Consider the following 25055-nt stretch of genomic DNA (forward strand, 5'->3'; position numbering starts at 1 on the left):
ATTTGTGGGAAGACGATTCATCTCTGCTCTTTATTCGAAAGATGTTAATGGAATTCACTTGTTCCATTATATAGTGACCTTTTTGGTTAGAAAAATGAAGAGTTATACCAACATTCAAGCATTCATACTAAGGGTGTAAGGGGCACTCACCTAAGAGGTGAGTCCCCTCTCTTACGCCCAACCAATCAATCAGTGCCACGTCAACTCTCCTCTTAAACTCCCTTAACACCCCATTTTGATGCGGCACTCCCCTCTTAGGGGAGTTTGGTTTTTTTTTTTTTTTTTTTTATGCATATTTACAAATTAAAAAAATAATAATAAAAATAAAAATTAAATAAAAGACATTTGATTAAATTAAAAAAAAATACATTCAAACTAGAAAAAAAAATTACATTCAAACTAGAAAAATATAAAAACAAACTACTCGTCGTCGGAATCAACTTCAAGGTGAGGCGGATCTAAACTTCCGAGATGCTCAACGAGATCGTGTTTTAGTCTCCAATGCGTGTCTTCGTCAATGAGCTCCGTATAAGCTGTATCATCGAAGACGGGTTCGACTGGAGGATCTTGAATATGTACCGGTGCTATCGCCCTTCCGTCGTCTTTTATAATCATGTTGTGTAAAATAAGGCACATATACACGATGGACCTTATCTTTCTCACCGTTTTCGAACGCATTGGACGATTTAGTATTCCCACTTCGACTTTAACACACCAAACGCCCGTTCCACATCTTTTCTTGCGGCCTCGTGTTGCCTCTTGAACTTTTTTTCATTCGGGTCGTGTGGATATGGAAAAGACTTCACAAACACGGACCAGGTAGGGTAGATCCCATCAGTAAGATAATACCCGCGTTTGTATAAGTGGTTGTTCACTTGAAATGAACAATTTGGCGCCGTTCCGTTTCGTTGAGCAAGAAATAATGGAGATTGTTGCAGCACGTTGATGTCGTTTTGTGAACCCGCCGGGCCACAAAAAGCATGCCAAATCCACAAATCTTGAGACGCCACCGCTTCTAACATAACCGTCGGGTATTGATGATCGCCTCTCATGTATTGTCCACGCAATTCTGTGGGGCACATTCTCCAGACGAAGTGTGTACAATCTAGACTACCCAACATACCAGGTAGGTGATGCCTCTTCTCATGAGCCTGATACAATAGCGCAACGTCGTGGCTCGTTGGTCTACGTAGGAATTGACCGCCATACCTTTTACAGACCGTCTCGCAGAAATATTCAAGGCACTCACGAGAGGTCCTTTCAGACATATTTAAATACTCGTCCCCCTCGTCTGGTGGGTTACCGGTTGCAAGTTGTTTAATCGCCGAAGTAACCTTTTGCAACGGTGTGAAACTTTTCTTCATTCTCCCGTCTAAGCCTTCTTTAAACCACTCGTCATACGCTTCCACGTCACTAACAATTTTTAGGAACAAAGACTTGGACATACGAAATCTGTGACGAAAAGTATCGTCATTAAATTTTGGATTTTCATCAAAATAATCGGCCATGAGTGTCTCATGGCCCCCCTCACGATCTCGACGGACAACTTTTTTTTTACTAGACGATGCCGTGTCTAGTAGCTCCGCTTGTTGGATGAGATTTTGGAAGAAAATTAAGCTAGTATCGCTTGACGATGCATCTCCATCGTCGGGAAAGTCGGGTAGGGTAGAAAGAAACGGAAGCTTGGAATCCATTTTGTATTTGAAAGATTTGAGTTTGAGAGTTTTGGTGTGAGTTTGAGAGTAGTGAGTGTGGTAAAAAAATTGATTTAGGTTGGTTAGATATATATTGTTTAAAAAAGTTGATTTTTTTTTTTTTTTTATAAAAGTGACCGTTGTCAAACGGTCTTTTTCCGAAAATCGTGCCAAACCAAGCGGTAACTCCACACTGCTCCCTATCACCTATTCGGGTCCCCGCTTTGATGGCGGCGGTGTTCCCGATCGGTGACTAGGGTCACCGCTCCCCTTCCCCGCGAACGCCCTGTACACCCTAAAGTAATGTTATGTCCTAGGGTGTTAATTGGTTTGGGTTTTAGTTTCCTTGTTTTCCGGTGGTAGGGCGGGTGTAGGGGTGGGGTAAAAGCAGCAACATTAGTGGAGGCGATAGTGGCGGAACTAGTCCAAAAATTTAGGGGTATCCCAAAAACTTTTTTTGGTATCAGGGGTATCCTTTGTATAACGAAGACGAAGTTGAGGGGTATTTTTACACAACGGAAACGGAGTAGAAGGGTATCTTTACACTACGAAGACGGGCTGCTAACACATCAGCTCTGCCCCTAGGAGTCGGTGATGGTGACGAGGAGACGGTGGAGGTTTTGGATGCAATGTGTGAGCGGACATCCCAGTTTCTTTGGTTAAATCCTTCTGGAATTTGAAAGGACGTTGAATTCTTTTACATAAAGACTTTAAATGTATTAATTCAAATTCCACTTAAATCCATTTCTTACTAAACACATAAAACTAAAACTTAGTTTTCAATCATAACAAAATCTTAGAACGAAACATATTGATAAATGTATAAGCTTCGAATTCCATTTAACATTGGGAACCAAACGCACTGTTAGATTTTGTTAATGCAAACATATTTATTATTAAAATGATAAGTTGGAGAAGTTATTACTTTTTTATAGTTTTATAAATTAATATTTGAACTAAAATTTAAAAATGCCTCTCATATGGTGTGATGTACATGGAGCGACCCATTTATTTTAAAATTTTTAGCAGAAACGGTTCATACAACTTTTTTGTGAGCCCGTAAGAATCTTGGGTGCGGCACTGGTGACTTAGTATTTAAAATAAATCTCATATTTTATATTATATTCCACACACATAATGTTTATATAAAATAACTTGAAGTAAATTCCAAAAGTTTTGCGTTTGTATAACCATGTATGTTTAAAAAGGAAGTCGTAAAAACGTATGGAAAACGCAAAAGTTTTCGTTTGTATAACCATGAGTGTTTATAGAGGAAGCCGTAAAAACGTATGGAAAATTAGAGCATAGTTGTCACACCCTAACCGATGGCGGAAACATCGGGATGAGAAGAAAACTAAATTGCAAGAGACTTCATAACACTATGTGACAATATAATTTAAATTCCAATTTCATTTCAATACTAAATGTCATAAAAGATTCAATAAAAAGACAACAATTGTTTCATAACATAACATTGAAATAACAAAATTAATCTAGGTGTGTAACCTAAATTGCTTTTCTTCTCATCATCAACTCAACAATTCAACCTGCAACATATATTAAAATAGAGTTCAATGCAAAAGCAAAGGCCAGTATACAAGTTTTTGTTACATAGCATAATATAGAATAAAAAGTGCTCGTATCCAACATGATTCATAATATGCGAGTACTAGTATGCAAAAATGGCGTACGATATGTTCAAACCCAAGTATACAACGCGTTAAAATAGTCTATCCCAATAGGGTAGTGGGAGGTAACATGTTTAACTTAACAATACCCCAAGACTAATGGGCGGTGCGTTAATCCTATAGCGCTATAATTGTTAAGGTAGGCTAGCAAAGTTAATGAGCATATATCGACCAAATAGTTTACATAGCATACGAGATTAACAAGCATCACACATAGCATTATGTTAAGCATGGATAGAGTATGTTTAAAATAGTTTAAGTGTCATGTGATTTTGTAAAATATACATGTTACATCCAAAGTGTTAAAGAGTAGAAAGGGATTGAGTATACTCACGGTTTTGCAAGCTTTCCTACTTGATATCCCGCGAGTGTTGGTTGCTTAGTTTGGAGCAACTTGTCGTTCTACACAAAGGAACATAGGTGTGTGAGTTTGGGGAATAACGGAAGATTATAGGTTCAGAGTCTAAAATGTATGGAAAATAACATGAGTGAAAATAATCATCTTGTACACATAACACTTGTTCTTGACACTATTGAAACTCGAAAGAGTTTGTATGATTTCATGGATTCAAAGGTCCATTAGAGTCGTAACATGTGCATGGTCATAGATGATGTAGCATATTCTTGACAAGTAACTATTAAGTTCTCATCAAGTTTAGTTACTTAGGTATATATATGTGGAATAAATAGATAATATAAAGATTACAAAGTCCTATGGTTCAAGCATGAGGTAGGAGATTAAAGTCTCTATTTAGGTACCTCTTTGTGTCATTGAATTCATACATGTGGTAGGAAGAACAAAGCTTCCATTTAGGTACCTCTATTGTTCACCACTACACTTGTTGTTATAAACAACAAGGAGGGTCATGAACTTACAAGTAATAATCAAATAACAACAACTAATCTATGGAAAAACATCAAGTAGTGAGTGGATTTCTATGAAGGATAGCCCAAGCTAGTCCATCTATCACACATTCATCAAGCTTCATGCTTGAACACTACTTGTGGGTAAAACCCTAACTAAAACAGAATGTTTGTGAGGTTTTAACCTCTGATTTAACATTTCTCAGCCTTGTTTTTAATCCCAACTAATCATTCAATTGATTATGAGCATTAGGACATAGGTTTGAGATGAGATAGACTCAATTTCAACTAAGAATAACAAGTTTAAATGAAAATAGAAACTAACATTCCACTTTGGAGCCTTTTTGGTGACATTCTAGAGCTTGGTTTTCCATGAAAAACCTCTGGAAATGTTCCTAAGGTTGTTCCAAGCAAGTGGGAAAAAGAATGGATGAAAAACGTTAAATATTGAGTGAGTTATGCTCACTTTTGTGAAGGTTAATGATTCTGCTCGAACTTCAGATTGTTGCAGCTTTGTGACTGATTTAAGAGAGTTATGTGAGTGTTTGTAAAGTGGAAATAACTTGGAAGGCACTTGGGTTTTATAGGGGAAGATTAGGGCTGGGTTTGGTGAGGTATTTAATACTAAAACAAGTTTAAAAATCAAATAAAACACCAAAACCCGCTCAAAATCGCGTCCGTCCACAAATCTGCGAACTGGATGCTCTCGCGGGCCGTAAAACCCAAGCACAAGTTGTTCGCGAGCCGCTACTCTCCCTCATGTGGCTGAAGTTTGATTTAATTACAATTTGGCCCCCTAACTTCTATGTTTTGATGTTTTAAGCCATTTTCAATGTGTTTTAAGCACAATAACCATAGTTAAAGGTATATTATGTAAATGATGCATAAACTAAACATAAAACAAGTATAATTATGTTTATTTGTCGAGAAATAGCATCTAGTTTGCGTAATTTAGCATATAGTTCAATAGTTTGCAAGTTTAACGTTTTTAGCACAAAATATGAATAAAGTGTTAGACGAATAATGTTTTTGAACGTATTGGCATGTATAAGATGTATATAACATAAATGTAACGAAAACACGAATTTCATTATGATTCAAGTCTCGGATTTTACATCGATTATAACGAACGAACGATTACAAGAATACAAAGTTTCCAAAAATAGAATCACAAACGAGGGTTTCCAAATATAGAAAGTACGAAATAACAGGGCGTTACAATAGTTATAAGAGTAAATTACAAAAATCGTCTTTTATGTTTACACGAGATTGCAAACTATGTCCTTTATATTCAAAAAGTACAAAAAAGGTACTTTATATTTGCAAACTCTTGCATGTTATGTTCTTTAGACCTAACTCAATTTACTTTTAAAGTTAACTCTTGTCTTGTCTCATGGGACCCACGTAAGAACATTATTGTTTTTCCCCTCCTTTTTTTTATTTCCATTTCATTTAACTCATTCCCTAATTAATAATATATATTATTGAAAGACAATTAAACCAATTTGTTTTTATGCTCTCTCATCTCTATATTCTCTTTCTTATCTCTTCCATCTCTTTATTCTCTTTTCAAACCATCAGGTAAGTTCATCAAAATTCTACATGTACAACAATAAATCGAATATTTTTTTTTTGGCAAATTGGATTTAAATAATCCCATTTTTCTCAAGTTGGCCGATAATAATCCCAACTCAGTTATTTTCCGATAATAATCTGAACTGGTCCACTTTTGGCCGCTACTAGTCTGCGTTAGAAATAGCTTAATAGAGTTAAGTTTTTTTCCGAATTACAAACCGATGTTTTAGGACTTTTGATTAAAATGAGGATACGCGTTTATTGATGTAAAAGTTACCTCGAAATACTGCCTCAAACGACGAAAACAATGCTTCAATTCGGGTGTTTAAACTTCTAATTAACAAATCAAGCCGTTTGGTAAGTTTTACATAAATCGAGTCGTAGCCACGTTCTGATCAAAATCCCTAAAACGTCGGTTTTTGTAATTCGGAAAAAACTTAACTCCGTTAAGATATTTTTAACGGCGGACTATTATCAGCCAAAAGTGGACCAGTTCAGATTATCATCGGCAAATAACTGAGTTTGGATTATTATCGGCCAAATTGAGAAAGTTGGGATTATTTAAATCCAATTTGCTTATTTTTTAACGTAAAGTGGGAATTTATTCAAATCAAACATCTAGCCAGGAGCTAGAAGTTCATTCATACACCAACACTATCGAATAGATCGGAAACGAATTCAAGTCTGCATCGGTTTGTTGCGTCAAAAAGGGAGAAGTCGGGAAGTGTTTCGGTTCTAGTTGAACTTCGTAAGAATACAAGCATAAGCGTCGATCCCACTGGTGAAACCCTAGCCCCCAAATCTTCATCAAATTCTAGCCCCAAAAAATCGATGTGCGAATCAAATCTGCAATCCAAAGCTCCATCGTTAATGCAACTTCAAACCAATCACACAAATTTGTTCACAGTCCTGATAAGTTTTTCAATGGTGGTGGCGGTAATGATGGTTGGGTGGTGGTAGTTGGTTGGGCTGGTGGTAGTTGTAGTGGTGGTTTGATGGTGGTAGTTGGCTGAGATGATGGTGGTGGTTGCGTGGTGATGCTTGGGTGGGCTGGTGGTGGTGTGAGAAAGAGAGAGATAGTATGTAGATATATAGAGAGAGATAGTGTGTATGTGTGTGTGTGTTTTTAGAGAGAGAAACGGTAGATGGGGTGGGTGGGTTTTATTTATGTTTATTTATTTAAGTGTTTAGGGTAGAATGATGAAAATACCCATATGTGGGGTCTACTAGATCAGATTTAATCATGAAAATTAACTGAGTTAGAGTCAAAGGATACAACATGCAAGGGTTTGTAAACACAGAGTACGTTTTCTGTAATGTTTTTTAAGGTAAAGGACATACTTTGTAGTCTAGTGTAAACTTAAAGGACAACAACAACAAAAACAACAACCATCCGAGTAAATCCCATAAATAGCAAAGCTACATCACATGTAGGGTCCAGGAAGGTGGGATGTAGACAAACCTTGCCTCTATCCCTACGGATAAAGAGGTTGCTTTCAGAAAGACCATCGGCTCCAAAACAAACAATATACCAACACACCAAGTCAAAGAATATAGATATAAGAATTCACCAATACCAAGAAAGTGATGAGAGAGTGACAATATAATGTAAAACATATATAATATCATACAACATCATATAGGCATAAACACAAGAAGACAATCACCTATAAACATATAGGAATTTTTTTTGTAATTTACTCTAGTTATAACCCATGACCCAAGAGCAAAGTTTCATGATTTGATGAGCTTGAAAACATACAAGATATAATTTACCTTGTTAATTATTTGTAATTCAGATGAAGCCATATTGAATTCATATATTATTTTTTGCTAATTCTAATCCATGACTCATGTGTTCTTTGCATCTCGATCTTGATAAAAATGTGTAATGTAATTATATGAAGATTTGGTATTAGGGAAAAAATAAGTAAAGTAAAACTTCAAGGGGACTTAGCAAACAAGTGACTGATTAAAGTTATATCATTCACTTCCTTTCTAGTTATTCATAGAACCTAATCTATCTACTATAATAAAAGAAATCAACTTTTGGACACGTATCATTCATTGAAGGTATCCTTAAATCTATGCTTATCTTATATTAACTAAATAAATAATAAATTAATATTAAATCTTATCATACTTTAATAAAATACTAGCGGTAAGACCCGTGTGCAAACACGGGTGGTTTCTTAGAAAACCATGCATAACACATATTGATAGAACCAAACCACTGTTATCTATTAACTGTTAAAAACCTTTGTTGCTTTCCAACAGACTTTCCTAAAAATTGTCATCCATTATCTCCAACAGAGCTTGCCAGATAAGTATCAGATGTTAGTCAACTCATGTTAAAAAGGTCAGTCAACAGAGATTATAAAGGTTAGTAAACAGATGTTAAGAGAATAATGTTATTAACAAACGTTGACAGATGTTTAGTATCATCATAGATTTTGTAAAACTTCTTTGTAAACCACATTAGTAGTGGTTGCACAGACTCCTTTCTCTTTATCACAAATCAAAACTTTCAACCCCTTCCTACTTTTTACCCTAGATACAGCAACATAGAGTTGGCCATGACTAAAAACTGGACGTGGAAGATACAAACCAACACGCTCCAATGATTGTCCTTGACTTTTATTTATTATCATAGCAAAACACAGTGAAAGTGGGAATTGTCTTCGAGAAATCTTCACTGGTATTCTTTTATCAGAAGGTGTCATCTTCAGTCTTGAAATCAAAGTATGGTGACCTATATTAGTCCCTGTGATAATTTTTGCTTCAATCACAACTTTTTCGAGCTTCATGACTTGTCAACGTGTACCGTTACACAATCCATTTGCCTGATCAATGTTTCTGAGTAACATCACTTGAGCACCAAGTTTCAGTACTAATTTATGGTTAGGCAAACCAGATAAACGAAGATTGTTTAACACATCAGGAGGAAACAATGCCATATTAAGCTCTGATTCTTCCTCAGATTGGCATAAATTATCTGAACTAAAATAAACCTTTTCTTCACCAGGCAGACTCTCTAACAACTCTTTATTTATTGAATCCACTACTTTATTAGTTGGAGCAAGAATCGCTCTTTGTTGGAAATACGTTAAATCCCACAAAAACTTATTCATGTCCGGATATGTAAATGAAATGAGAGAAGAAATAGGATTGACTTGGTCATGAATAAGTAAATCATCTGGTATTTCAATATCTATCTCACCTGATGTATACCCCTTACAATTCGTATGGTACTACAGCAAACATTTTGTAAGTTTATTCTGTTAATATATTATGACTCATTCTTTGGATGTTAAATGTTTGTTACAATTAAGCTGTTTTTTTATTTCTTTCCTTAAATACATTATTTATTTCTTATTAATTAATGGTATTTTATATTTATTTTTAAGCGTCTGAATGTGAAAGTAGCCTCTTTATCAAGGATTCATAGAACATTGAAGATGACAGTTGAAAATTTGAATGGAGTTGACATTGTAATTGACTTTCGACGGGAGAAGCATGGCAAGGGATTTAGATACGCGGCTTGTCAATGGACTAAGAAGTTCACGAAGCCCAATGGTATCTACAGAAATATGAGATACAAATTTGTCTACTCTGAAGAAAAAGCCAAGCTGATCTTAAAGAAAATCTACAGATAGTTGTGGTTGTTGGTATTATCTCATTTGAGATAAATTATGGGATGGTGATGTATCAAACTTCTATATTTTGAAAACTTACGATTTACGAATATTTAAATTATAATCATGTGTGCTTATCTTGTTATTTATATTAACTTAAACCTTTGTTGTACATTCTCCATATATTTTAATTGGCTCTTCATGATACATTACAATGATTATACTCTGTAAATTTATGGGCAGTCATCGACACTTAAAAGGCTTCAACAAATTTATGGGCAGTCATCGACACTTAAAAGGCTTCAACAAATTTATGGGTGATCATTGTCATAACCTCACTTGAAGTAACCTCTAACTACAAATAATAGTCTTTTAACATCTACAAAAGGGTTGCACTCAACATCTATTTAGATAAAGTCTGCCAAACCAAAAGCTCTGTGAAACTAGAAAATCTGTTCAAGCAAAGTCTGTTGTTCCAAACAACCTCTGTTGATAAACACAAAGACTGTTGTAGTAAACAACCTCTGCTGATAAACACAACTTCTGCTGCTGAATATGAATACAAAAGCATCATAAAGCTAACATCTGCTGTTACTTAACAGATGATACAGTCTTTAAACATCTGAAACTAAAAGAACACACTCGACATCTATTTCGCTAAAGTCTGCCAAACCCAAAGCTCCCTTCAAGACAACATCTGTTGAAGCAAAGTCTGTTGAACCAAAGGTCCTCTACTGATAAACAAAAAAACTGTTGAAACAAATGTCTGCCAAACATAACATCTGCTGATCATTCCACAATATAGATTGCTAACATCTGTTGTGCCTTAACAGATGATGCAGTTCAACAGAGGATTTCAAACATCTGTTTACACATGCATCATGATGAACATCTGCTGATAAACACCGAGACGGTTCAAGCAAAGGTCTGCCAAAGAGAACCTCTGCTATGGACTAACAGATGATGCAGTTCAATAGAGAATGTTTAACAGCAGTGCTTTAACAGACCATGATCAATAGATGATAAGGTCTGTTGAAGCAAAGATTGCTCAACATATTCTAGCAGTTTTCCTACTAACCAATTCACTAAAGTAGTTCTCAGTCACTAAAAATAATATATAACACTACTACGTGTCCAAAAAATGAACATTAACAATAATATAATAACAATAATATTCAAATTGTAGCAATTACATACAAAATCCATCAGTTTAGATGATTCAAATTGTAGCCATAACATACCAAACTTTCAAACACAACAGGTTAAGAAATACATAACTAAAAACCACAATTTTAGTCTTCAAAATAAGCAGTTTTTACTTTCCATTCAGACTTAATCCAGAACCCCTTTCAACCGAAGGCTGCTGAAAAGTCTTCTGTAACATCACCAACTTCCTTGCAACAGATCACAAAACAACTAATGAATTTTTATTCAACCTGTTATTATATTGCCAGAAATAAAGAGTATACTTATGATTTGCAGAAAGTAACAAAAATTACCTTTACATTTCCTTACACTCTCCATGCTGTATAACAGCCATCACATACTCAAGAGCTGTCATTTTAAAGATTAATTCGTTAAACATCTATTTTTAAATGCAAACAAACATTACCTCTTCATCAATAAAGTTGAGATCTATTTTATAACCTTGATTACATTTTGAAGTTCGGCCAACGAACTCAAGACTTCCACACCAAATAACAAATCCAGCAAGATCTACCTGAAGAACATTTAGCATACAAACCCACAGTTTGTGATAAAAATAAAAAATAAAAAAATATCTATTTTTAAACTACTGTTGGTCTGCATAATATTCAGATCGATGGTAAAACATGATGAATCAAGAATACACACATATACATCTATTTTCAAACACAAACAAACATTACCTCTTCATCAATAAAGTTGAGTTCCATTTTATAACCTTGATTACATTTCGTAGTTCGGCCAACGAACTCAAGACTTTCACACCAAATAACAAATCCAGCAAGATCTACCTGAAGAACATTTAGCATACAAACCTACAGTTTGTGATAAAAAGATAAAATAAAAAATATCTATTTTTAAACTACCGTTGGTCTGCATAATATTCAAATCGATGTTAAATATGATGAATCAAGAATACACACATATACATCTATTTTTAAACACAAACATGCATTACCTCTTCATCAATAAAGTTGAGATCCATTTTATAACATTGATTACATTTCGAAGTTCGGCCAACGAACTTAAGACTTCCACACCAAATAACAAATCCAGCAAGATCTACCCGAAGAACATTTAGCGTACAAACCTACAGTTTGTGATAAAAAGAAAAAAATCAAAAAATATCTATTTTTAAACTACCGTTGGTCTGCATAATATTCAAATCGATGGTAAAACATGATGAATCAAGAATACACACATATACATCTATTTTTAAACACAAACAGACATTACCTCTTCATCAATAAAGTTGAGATCCATTTTATAACCTTGATTACATTTCGAAGTTCAGCCAACGAACTGAAGACTTCCACACCAAATAACAAATCCAACAAGATCTACTTGAAGAACATTTAGCATACAAACCTACAGTTTGTGATAAAAAGAAAAAAAATAAAAAAATATCTATTTTTAAACTACCGTTGGTCTGCATAATATTCAAATCGATGTTAAACATGATGAATAAACAGTACCTGAGGGTCGAGATTGGCGACGTAGGCTGTGTGTTGACCTAGGAGATTCGTCATCTACTTCTTCACAGTTTGCTGATGGAATTCTCAAGCTCCGATGAGAAACAAAGAGAGAGGGGGAAAATTGAAACCGTAGAGAGGGAGTGAGTTAGAGTTTATGTTTGTTATGAGAATTTGAAATTAAAAAGAGCTTTATATACCTATATGGTTTGAATTTTAAATCTGGAGCCAGAATTTTGAAATTTGAATCTGGCCAGATGTTTGAAGCATGAATCGAAGGCAGAGGTTTGAATCATGAATGGAAGGCAGAGGTTTGATGAATGTGGGCCAGGGTTTTGAATTTTAAAGTGTTTTAATATTAAGCTTTATGATGTCACTATGGCTCCTCTATGGCTGTCAGCTCAACGTTGATGACATAAGAAAAGCCTTGTTAGACAGTCTCTCTTGCTGACACATCAGCTTTTCTTATGTCATTGAGATTTCTCCTTTTGTAGAAAATATAGATTATTTTCAAATCTAAATTGTTAATTTAATATATTTTTAAAACAAATATCTCTCTTTTCCTACTTATCTTATATTAAATATATAAATAATAAATTAATATTAAATGTTATCTTAATTTCTTAAAAATATAACTTTTCTTTATTATTTGGTATACAAAGTTATATTTATTCAACTCGTGTCAAACGCGGGTTTTTTTTTTCAAAATTTAACTTTTTTTATTATTTACTATACAAAGTTACATTTATATAACCCGTGTAATACACGAAGTTTTTAAAGATATAACTTTTTATCATCTGCTATGTAAGATTAGATTTATTCAAAACGTGTAATACACGGGGTTTTTAAGGATATTATTTTTGTATTATTTGGTAGATTTTTCAACCCGACTATACACGGGTTTTTAAAGATACGTCATTTTTACTATTTAATATACAAAATTACATTTTTTTTAATCTGTGTAATACACATGGTTTTTAAAGATATAACTCTTTTTAGATCTATTCAACACGTGTAAATATACGTGGTTTTTAAGGATGTAATTTTTTTTATCATATGGTAGATTTATTCAATCCGATCATACACGGATTTTTTAAAGATGCAACGTTTTTGGTATTTACTATACAAAATTACATTTATTTAATCTGTGTAATACACATCATTTTTTAAGATATAATTTTTTTATTATTTAATATATAAAATTATATTTATTAAACCCGTGTAATACACGGGGTTCTAAACTAGTCATAAATATAAATGAAATCAATTTAATTGATGGTAATGAAATCAATTTAATACATGGTCCATGGTTCATAGGCATCATACAATACACGTTAATCGAGCGAATACATATTACTTGACTTAGTCCTAATCATTAGTTATAATAACTTGCGACCTAGTAATTAATTGAATGTTTAAAAAATAACATATCAAGATATTAACATGTTTGTTTCAATAAGATAACACTTATGACCCAAAAAATCATATTTCCCGTAAAAGAATCAATATATTATATATTACAACGTGATGTGTTTATAAGCTTAGTGTGGTCCATTATATATAGCAAAACTTGAATATTTATTGTGATTTGCATGGCATATAAATCATTTTGTTGACAATTCATCCTCTAATGTGTTGTGGTCGCAATGTAGCCCAACGTGTCTAGTCTACTTATTTTATTGTCTTTGGGAAAGTCTTATTAAATGTATTAAGAGTAAAGTGCACAATTAGTCCTTGCTGTTTTAAAAAAAATTAGAAATCGTCCCTAAGTGTGATAAATTACACCGATGGTCCAAACTTTCCCAATTTGTAACATCTTTAGTCTATGGTTTTAAATTCCGTTTCATTTCGTATTAAATACATGTGAAAAGTCCAAAATCAGACAGTTGTTAGGGGCTAGGGTTGAGTTAAAATTTGGAAGCTAGGGTATGACGAAGATTTAGGTGGGGGATAAGGTTTGAGGAGAGATGGGGATGTTGTGGGAGTGGAGATAATTTGCGAGTTGAGGGGAGGGTTGTTGTTGGTCTGGGGAAAGACGTTAGATGGAGTGAATGGTGAGCGACTGTGATGTTGACAAGTGTAAACCTAGGGATGATGGTGTGGTGGTGGTTTGAGTCGACTAAAGGTGGTGGTTCTGGCTGGGTGAGTAGTGGTTGAACGTTGAAGGATGGTTAGTTGACAGGAGTGTTCTGATAACTTGTGTCGCCCTTAGAGGATCTGTGCGAGTAGAAAAAATGGGTTCATAAACTTATTATAAACTTATAGATAGTTAAGTGCGTATATTCTTTAGAGTATAAGAGATGAAATTAAGACATAAAAAATAATAATGTTGATATGTAAACAAATTGCTAATTTGTATTAAAAAAAACTAAAAAGATGAAAATTTCTACAAAATGAACAGTAGAGACCAGGGGCGGAACCACAAGGTTAGGAGCCGTAGCACAGGCTACGGCTCAATCCCGTATTCATAGTGTTTTTCTTTTCCGGTTTTATACAAAGGATACCCCTAAAAAATACGAGGATACTCCTAACCAAAAAATAGGAAAGTTGATATTACTAAAATCTCATTTTTTTATAAGGCCACACATTTTACAACCCGAAAACTTGTATAATAATTAAGCCCAAATGATAAAAATAAGTCCGAATTAACAATAATAGAATTGAAAGAAGGCCCTAAATATAATTGATAAAGTTAGCTCAAAACCCAAAACAATATTATAATTGAATAAGTGATCTTGCTCGTTTTATGGTGGAACTCGGAACACATAGTTCTTGTCCTTTTGTTTATCGGGTAGTGAAGCTAGCTTTGGTTTTACCGGTTGCAACCGTAACCGTTGAAAGATGTTTTTTTTTCTAAATTGAAGCTTGTTAAGACGGATTTACGTAATCGAATGGGCCCGGAATATTTGAACAATGTTATAGTTTGTGCGGGTGAAAAAGAAACTTTTGATAAAGCAAAAGACGATGATTTAATGGAATGATTTCAAGCTATAAAAAAAGAACATGACAAATCTATTAGGTATTTGTTTTACTTTATTGATTATCGTTTTTTATTGTATAATTGCACGGATTCAGGATACCCCTAAATTAGTGGGCTAGCTCCACCACTAGTAGAGACAACCTCAAGGTATTGGCAAGTGAGGAACCATGTGGAAAATATCATTAACTAGTGGATGATATAGGATGATATAAAAGAAATCGGAAAGAAAAAACTCCACGTGAGTACTTTTTATATTCGAAGCAAACCAGTAGGCTATCTAAAGTTTTGTGTTAAGATTCAAAGTTAATTATATATATATATATATATAGAGAGAGAGAGAGATAGAGAGAGAGAGAGAGAGAAAGTGTAGGATACAAATGCCCTTATCCTACATTACGTACGTGATTCCCAAAACCATACACGTGTCCCTGATTCATTTTTATTAGATAAGGGTATATCAGACATTCCGTTCAATCATCTGAGGGCTAATTAGGGAATTCCGTCAACAAGCAAGCAGATCACGAGTTCGTTACACAACCATCTATCTATTTATGATTCGTATCAATTCGATAGTGGGGTTTTGCTTGATTCGTATACGGAAAAGATATGTCGATACCGAAAATGCTGAATTCGTCATTTAGGAAGTTTATTTTGGGTTTTTATCAGAGGGTTACGGTTGAGGGATGGGTTTTTATTTGATTTGAAGGTATTTTCATGTTATTAGATTGTAACGAGATTGAAGATAAGATGTTTCAAGTTTTATTTGGCGATTTTAACATATCGCATGTGTTGAATTTTCACAATACCGGTTTCGCATATATATAGATAAACTGCATGTATTAAACATTGGATCAAAAGGATAATTTCGCATGTTTGAGTTCAACATTTCGCACAAAATAAAGTCTTAAGATTTAATTTCATATATTTGAGTTCAACATTTCGCACACTATAAAGTCTTAATATGTTTGAGTTCAATATTCCGCACGCTATAAAAGTAATGACATGTAATTTCGCACAGAGTGTTCTATAATTCAATTCAATAATTCATATCAAATAATTCAGTTCAATAATTGATATCAATAATTCACATCAATAATTTTACAGTGTTTTTTTTAATATAAAGTTTATCTTTATATCACAATCTCAAACCACTTATATCTTATCTTATAAAAAATGGCAGACCTCCCAACATCCTCTTCTGACTCAAGTATCAAACAGTTTTTGAGAAAAAGGATTCAGGAACAAATTCAAGAGGATTGATCATGTCAAGAGATGCTGGCAACCAGTATTTCTTTTCTCGTGTAACAGAAAACATGAAGAGAAGACAAGAGATTGTGAACTTGCTATCTCAGATGCAAGTGAGTAGTCTTCGAGAAATTGCTGTTATGTTCATGGCTGATCTAAGTGAGAGGGATGAGAAGCAGTTGAAAGAGTTGGCAGATGCAATAACTATCTTAAGATGCTCGGTGGAGATGACAATGAAGTTCCTTTCATCTTTTGAATGACCTTGTTTATTTAGTATCTTTGTAGTTTTCTGTTTTAGTGTTTTATTTAATAAAACATGCAAGTTTCTTATGTTCCATATAATTCACATGATGTGTTATTTGCATGGGATTTATTTTTCGTATGTGTATTTTCTATATTTGCATATTATAAACAATCCAATGTCAAACATGCGATTTTATACTTCAAACATGCGATTTTAAAAACATAAATGTAATCTAACAAGTATAATAATCCAACAGGAAATCAACATCAAACAAGTCTATTTGTCCTTTCCAATAAATGCTTTCAACCTCTCTAGGATTTTTTTGTCCAAATCTTTGATATACCTTTCTTTGCCCGACCTTTTATCGAAAGCAATTGTCTCTTTAATTATTCGTTGACGCTCCAAATTGTACTCGGATAGGATAGAATGATCTTACTGATATATCTGTGTCTCAGGAGATGAAGTTGTGAATTCTGTCTATTGTTTACTTCATTTTCATTCACAAACCCAGATAACCACGGTGTTTTCCCTTTGTAAGTTTCCATATGACGCATCGTAAACACCTCACAGTCTATACCGTTAGTAAGTGTTCTCCATTCCATCTTTTTTTCTTTCTATCTCTGATTTTTCAAGTACTTTTATAGCTGGTGTTGGTTTTATGGCCTTTTGTAGGTATAAAACCAGTACCCTTCTCTGTAATATAGCAACATTGTGTCAGTAGCTTTACATAAATATAACATGTATATGAAGAAGTTTGGTATTACTAGTGTGTCTGGATGCCCTTTGTATCTATCCTTAAAATCTTGTTCAATTGCTGAATTGTCAATCAACTCAATTTTGCTGGTTTTCAAGTGGAAGCACAAGACATAGAAGTGGTCACCTTGAAGTACTGGACTAAACATGAGGTCAACCGATTCAAATTTTTTTACCTCATATTTCAGTAATATGTCTTCAAACTTTGAGGCAAATACGTTTAGCCGTTGGTTGTCTGTGTAAGTATCCCTGTACATGATATCCGGCTGTATGTTAAGTAACTACAAGCAATGTTAAGTAATGTATTACAAGGTAATTATACATGCAAAATAATGTCTGAAAATATTTCACATGCGAATTGCTTATATATTGTATGTGAAATCTCTTAGTATGCGAAATGTTATTTTTTTGTTCACAGGAAATGTCTCAACTGTTTTACATGCGATTTGCTTATATTAGTATGCGAAATCACTGAATATGCAGTTTCATTTGATATCAAATGCGAAAATGTTTAGACAAACATACCATCATTGTGTTAAACAAGATGAGTTTGTATGGTGATGATTTTCTATCCCTCTTCTTCTCTTCAAGGTTGAGAACATCCACAAATGCATCGATTCCATTTGATGCTACATACTGACCTCTGAAGAAGCTTTCGAAGATACCTTTGACGGTGAACACCCCAGTTTTTGACCGGTAAAATACTGATCTGCCAGGCAAACATTAAATAATTAAATATTTTGAGTATATATATATATATAGATGTTTTTTAGTTGATATAATTGTTTTACTTACTATATTCCTGCAAATGTAGCAAATGTGTATCGGATCACACTCAATTCACGATCTAAGAGTGCTTCGTGCATGTTAACCACTCTGTTGTAGTAAGGGGAATAAAATGCTTCTCCAAGGTCTGCATACCTTTTCTCATTTCTAAGCTTAACCATTTCTATTGTCTTATAAAGGAGTTCATTTAACCCCTTTGGTTCCACCATTTTTTGTAATCCACCTTCTTCTTTACCGGCTTTTTGTTTTGCAACTTGAGTTGGTTTTGAGTTTTTCCCCCTACCTGGGTTCTTTCCCTTATGTACTACCAGGCTGGGTGCCAGGCTCAAAAGCGACTCAACCGATTGCAATTCTTCAGCCGTCACCTCAGGGCATATCACTTCTGGCTCCTTTTCAATTTCGATACCCGAATCGGTTTGTTGTGAGTCTTTCTGTGTAGTTTGTCCTAAAGTAACTACTTCCACTTCAGTTTCAGATTTATCCTTATTGTTTGGCCCAGAATCTGCAAGTATGTTTTCGAATGCTTTTAGTAAAAAATGTCAAAAGTTTATCCTTTTTGAGCTGAGTAGATTTGTTGTACCTGTGGAAGTATTTTTTTTTCTAGAACTTTTTTCTGGATGTTTTTGTGTAGATTCGGCTAAGTTCACTGTTGCTTCCATCCCAGTTTCATTTTCACCACTTTCTGCAGGCCAGTTTAAGTTAAAAAAATATAAGATTTTGTTCTTTTAAGTTTTTCTAATATAAAGTGTTTTTTTTACCTTGGACAGGTGGTTTGTAAGCGTATACACCCGTTTCCACAGTTTGAATATTTGCAATAAGGGTGTCTGTTACTCCTCCATCATCTGTATTTGTCGGTCCTTCATCATCTGGCTGTAGTATCTCTATAGACACAAATTATTGAATCTTAATAACTCATAATCAAAATCGCATGCTATACATAACATGGCATGCGAAATAAAAAATCAATTGTATGCATGAAATCACATGTGTTTTTTTAAGAAATCACATGTGTATAGGAAATCCAATGTTTTATATAAAATCGCATGTGTTAATTTAAATCGCATGTTTACCTTCTGATTCCATTTGTCTGACAGTGTCCACAACATTGGACATGATTCGTTGAGCTTCTTCATTCTCTCTACATTCTTCATTTATTTTATCTTCCTGATGCACATCAGAAGGTGCAGTTTCAGGCTCTTGAACCAAATCAGGCGGCACATAAATGGGATTATTCCGAAGTGTGCCATCCCACTGCTTACAGGCCTCTATAATCTCCGGATCCCAAAAACACTTGGTTTTTGCATCTGAAACTAAGTTGTTCATATCTTGAACAATTTGAACCGTTTCAATGTATTTTTTGACATTGATCCTCATTCTTTTCAACAAATTCTGTAATATTTTTAAGTTAAAATACTATCAATCTAAATTCTAAAATAATTGGATTAAATGAAATGAATATTTGATGGGCTTACCTTTTTATTGATGTTCGAAGCCGCTAGATTTTGTTGTTAGTCTGAACCGTAGACTACGGTGGGTGAAAGTGGAACAAGAGTGCTGCAATAGTCCAGCATTTTCTGTGTTTGTGTCCCAACTCCCATCACAAGGTTCAACTGAGACAGTTACGGGATTTCAAAACTGAAATCCATCATATCATCAGTGTTCTCGTTAAGGTCCTCCTCGGTTTCTACGTTTTCTACTGTACGTGCAGTTCTTCTTCGGTAGCTTTTTGTGTTGTCAACGAGTCGTATTGTATACTCCTCCGTTGAACGACCTGGTTCATTTTCATTTTCACTTTCATTTGTCCATGGAGGTCCGTTATCCGAAATATGTTCCTCGACTTTATCAATCTCCGTAGATGTGATATAACGAATAACCGGTATCTCCACGACTTTCTCGAACAGTTGAAGCCTCTTGTTGTACTCATGTGTGTATAGAAACTGTATAAATATAAAAGCTAGTTGATTTTTACTTAGAATATGTATTTATTTTATCTTCTTATAAATATGTTAGCAAATGTAGTAAAACATACCGTAAGAAAGGCAACAGGTCCCACGACCTGTATTTTTGTGTTCTTCCAGCCCGCTCATGTATGACGTAACGTGTCCAGTAGACATGAGCACCAATCTAGATGTGGTATATCCTCAACAGCCTCTACCCCAAGCAAACATCTATCATTTGCAGTTGTAGCTTTTGTAATCTCCGCAAAAAATGTCATCTAGTACACCAGGAAATTGATTCTAAACAGGCTCCCCCATCTCTTTGATTATCCATTGCTGTTGCAATTAAGCCATGCGTAATTCTCGCGTTTTCCCCCCATTGACTGATGAATTTATCCATAACACTATCTCCATTTTTGGGTTCTTTAATCTTTTCAATCTTCTCAACCTTTTTATCTTTTCTTTTATCGACTATTATGACAACTGGCTAAGGTCCTTTTGGTATTCCAAATACCTCATAAACTGTGTCCGATGTAATTTTTATTTGATGTTTACCTATGTTTAGCCTATCGAACATCTCGTCAAAGTTTCTAGCTAGCCAATATCCCAAACGTGTTGAAATAGGGTTGATATTCATATCTAGAATAGCCCCAAAGCCCATATTCTTCACCTCATCAACTTGTTCTTTTGAAAAAATTTTCACAGTATCCATATATGATGTAGGTTGACATCTCAACAGTATTGCTTCGTTGCTGTATTCAAAGAAAGCTCTAGGTTCTGTTCTAGGTGATTTAAGCTGTCTTGCTTTTTTTCCTTGTTCCACTTTTTTTAAAGGTTTTTTTTTTTTTGTATTTTAGATCTCTTGTCCTCTTTCTTCTTTTTTGGCTGTGGCTCAACAAAGTCATCATCCTCAAAACTTTCTTCTACAATCCTTCTTTTTTTTGTTTTTGTTCACGTTTTTCAATGTTGATATGGGCTCTTCAAAGTCATCATCAGACTCTATTTCTACAAAATTGCATGCTATCAGACAAAAACCTTATAAAATCGCATGTATCAGTTAACCATTTACCAAAACTCACTAATCTGATAAAATCGCATGAATGAGTTATGAATTCACATGTATGCGCTAACCATTACCAAAACTACCTAATCTTATAAAATCACATGCCTCAGACAAAAAACCTTTATAAAATCGCATGTATCAGTTAACCATTTACCAAAACTCACTAATCTTATAAAATCGCATGAATGAGTTATAAATTCGCATGTATCAGCTAACCATTACCAAAACTACCTAACCTTATAAAATCGCATGCCTCAGACAAAAAACCTTATAAAATTGCATGTATCAGTTAACCATTTACCAAAAATCATTAATCTTATAAAATCGCACGTATCACCTAACCATTTCCAAAGCTCATATAATTTTATAAAATCGCATGCTACAGACAAAAAACCTTACCAAACAAAGCTAATCATATAAAATCGCATATGTCATAAGGCAACCAACTTTAGGCACAAGTGCTTTATCTACCACATAGTTCCCAGAAAGGGCTTAGTCTTCCACATAGTCATAACAAAAATGTGACCATCGTTTAAAACACCACAAGGGTGCTACATCATTCAAAACCTACCTAGGCGCACACACACACACGTTGTCAGGAACTAGAGGCGCTAAATGGGTCAACTTTGTAGGTTGGTAGGTTCAACTTGACCTAAACCCGGAAATTTTAAACGAACCCAAACACGGCCCGTACCCAAAAGTCATGTCATACATAAGAACCCGAATATTCGTGGGTTGACCCGCACACGACCTGTTCAACCCGAATTTTTTCTATTTTTTCCCGCAAATTAATATATTGAAAATTAAATTCTACTACAAAAAAACATAAGTGTATACAATACAGTTACATTTAAATTATAAAATCTTACGTCAATGTCTCTTTTTAAGTTATAATTGTAACATAAAATACACACCCAATTTATTTATAACATAAAATATATCGTAAAAAATAATATATTATAAATGGGTTAAACCAATCAATCCGCTAACCCAACCGGGTTGAGCTGAACTCAACCTGTTTAGCTAAGCGGGTTCGTGGGTTCAACCTAAAACTGGCCCTAACCCATTTTGACTCAAACCAAACCCATGAATTTCGGGTTAGGTTCGTGTCGTATCCAAATTCACACCCCTATCTGGAAGACACCAACTTTCATCTCCTCGTGCATCAACCACTAAGCTCTAAGCCTCGTCATTAATCTCATCCCATTACCGCTAAGGGCACACCCGCATGTTCACACATACGTTCCATTTAACGCGTTACCTCAACAACTCAACTATTACATGCTCACCCTATGGCGATAACCCAACATCTCTATATTTATAAACCTTCCTAGTCTAGTCCCGAAACAATTATTTGATTATCAAAACAAGACACTTCACTACATAAGTCCTACAATATCAATAACTCATGTGATATCTCGTACCTCATGTGACCTCATGCAAAACTACACATCTCGACTCAAACATGCCCACTTGAGGTTAATCAAATTTCAATGACTCATACAACGTAAAACAACCCGACCCTGTGGAAAACGTTTAGAAATCATCTTGAACACCAAAACACATCGTTAAACAAAACTGACACACTTACATGTAAGACGCTACTCATAATACATATATAGATTCCATGTTTAACACTAGTGCTTTTACCAAAATATCCAAAAAGTTTGGATAATAAACTAACAAGTTACTAGTAGCTTGTCTTGACTAAACACAATACTAGATTCATTAGAATTTTAACAAAAAGCGGAAGACATTTCATCGTTGAAGGGTGTTCAGTTCCTTCGGGACTTGATCTTCATCATCCAGCACTGGACATGAGTTTACCTATCATACGGTATTATCTTCCATCAGTTAGTAAACATAGCGATTGAATGACAGCTGAAATCGCACAACAAACTTAACTAAAATAATTTTTATTAAAACAGGCCTTGTTGCGCCACGCGATAGGACGGACTTTCTCCTTCGCGTGGTGCGAAGAAGCTCGTTTACCAGCAAGTTTGCCAGAGCTGGGTGATTTCCCAGCCATGACCAATTTCGCTATTTTTCACTCAAAACTCGTCTAAATCACTTCAAACCCATTTTAATCGCTTGGAATCTATACTTTAACATATCCAATCCACAATCCATTACCGGGATTCATAATTCTTATGTTTTACACTCCCAGTACCTGACAGTTTTGGATCTAACCGGTTTAGACGAAAGTTTGGATAAGATAAAGCTAGTTCAGTAGAAATTTATTAAGTAGAAGCAAAAGTAGAAGATTCCATTTCATATCGAAAGAGCATACATCATTTTACAAGCTGGAGAGAAATTTGAGGTCTCTCCAACCTTTCCCCAAAACTTGTGAACTTCAAACACATGACCCACTATTTATAGATATGAAGAACCTTTGGAGCGGATGACTCATCCGTGCAGATGAGTTCTCATCTGTACGAACGAGCACTCGTCCTCTGCAAAGTGTCATGTGTTCGTATCCAACTCTTAACTATACAATATTCAACACACGCTCTATCTAGTCTATTCGTACAGTGGCGGACACACAAAATATGTACTTACAATTTCCCCCTTGTACGTCACTGTCAAATCTTGATTTTCAAATATGTAAGTCATGTTTGAATATTCTGAAACTTCAATCAAGCATTAAGCATTTGTTGATGTCGTAGATAATTCCCCCTTAATTGATGATTCGGGCTTGCATTTTGCAATAGCATATTCCCCCTGGAATTACACTTCAGTTCTTTATTTGTACAGTTCCTGACCTTCTTTGATTTGCTAAACTGAAATCTTCACGAATAATCACCAACTTGAAATAACACAATGTAGCTTCTCCATTTCAATATTGAACATATCCTCATTCGGTTTTTTGATTTATCTCTCATAGCTTAATCTCTTAATACCCATTTCAATCTCTTAATACCCATTTCAAACTTCGAACACCACACTGGTAAACTTCAAGTCTCTGAATACCCACGAAAATTTGAAATCCCATCTTCCGTAATCACTTTTATGCACACTCCTGAATGATTGATCAATGTAAATGGTAATCTCAACAATCAACAAATCTTCATTGGATAACAGATCATCTGGTAACACATTGTGATCTAAGAAACATTCTTCCATGATCAAACTCATATTCTTCTTCTTTAGTCACAAAAACAGATGTATAGCCTTCTCCGTTAGTCCCGACAGCAACTTAATCAACAAACATCATCATTCCCCGGCGGTTAGTCCAGAAAACAACTCATTTGCTCGAAGATTAACCATTTTGACACTTTAGACTATCACAGAATTATCATGTGATTTTTTGAAAGCCCTCTAATATCTTTTAAGTATCGACAATACTGATGCATCACTCCTTTGACGCTAATCCTGCTAACCGGCTTGTATGAAGACTCGGGACTCAAACCCTCAGACATCAATCTGATCACAATCTTAATGAACCCAAACTTCCTATGATCACTGACTAACAAATCCAAGATCCCATGCATCCCCAGTCAATTTGAATCGGAACCACCCGAATACTGTTGCACATTTTCTTGTCTGAATTTCAGAAAATGTCCTAATATTTGAAATTTTTTATTCCTCCTCATTTTTGGAAAATTCTAACTTCTCTAAACTCTTCACTGAATTTCCCCCTGAAAAACTCAACTATGTGGAATATGTGCCATTTTGCTCCACAAAAGTCCGTTTTTCATCAATGCAGATATTTCATTTTTGGCCCATTAATAGTCACTTTACCAAATGATACATGTTATACACTGGTCTTCATGACTACCACACTATCTTCACTAATTTGTAATCTCATCATCTTAATCATTCTCCGAAGTCTCCGACGGTGTCCCCGAATAACCCGTATTTGACGCTAGCGTCTTGAAAAAATTTTCAATCAACAAATTTTTTCTAGACACTC

The sequence above is a fragment of the Helianthus annuus genome, chromosome 15 (assembly GCF_002127325.2).
Source record: "Helianthus annuus cultivar XRQ/B chromosome 15, HanXRQr2.0-SUNRISE, whole genome shotgun sequence".
NCBI lineage: Eukaryota > Viridiplantae > Streptophyta > Magnoliopsida > Asterales > Asteraceae > Helianthus > Helianthus annuus.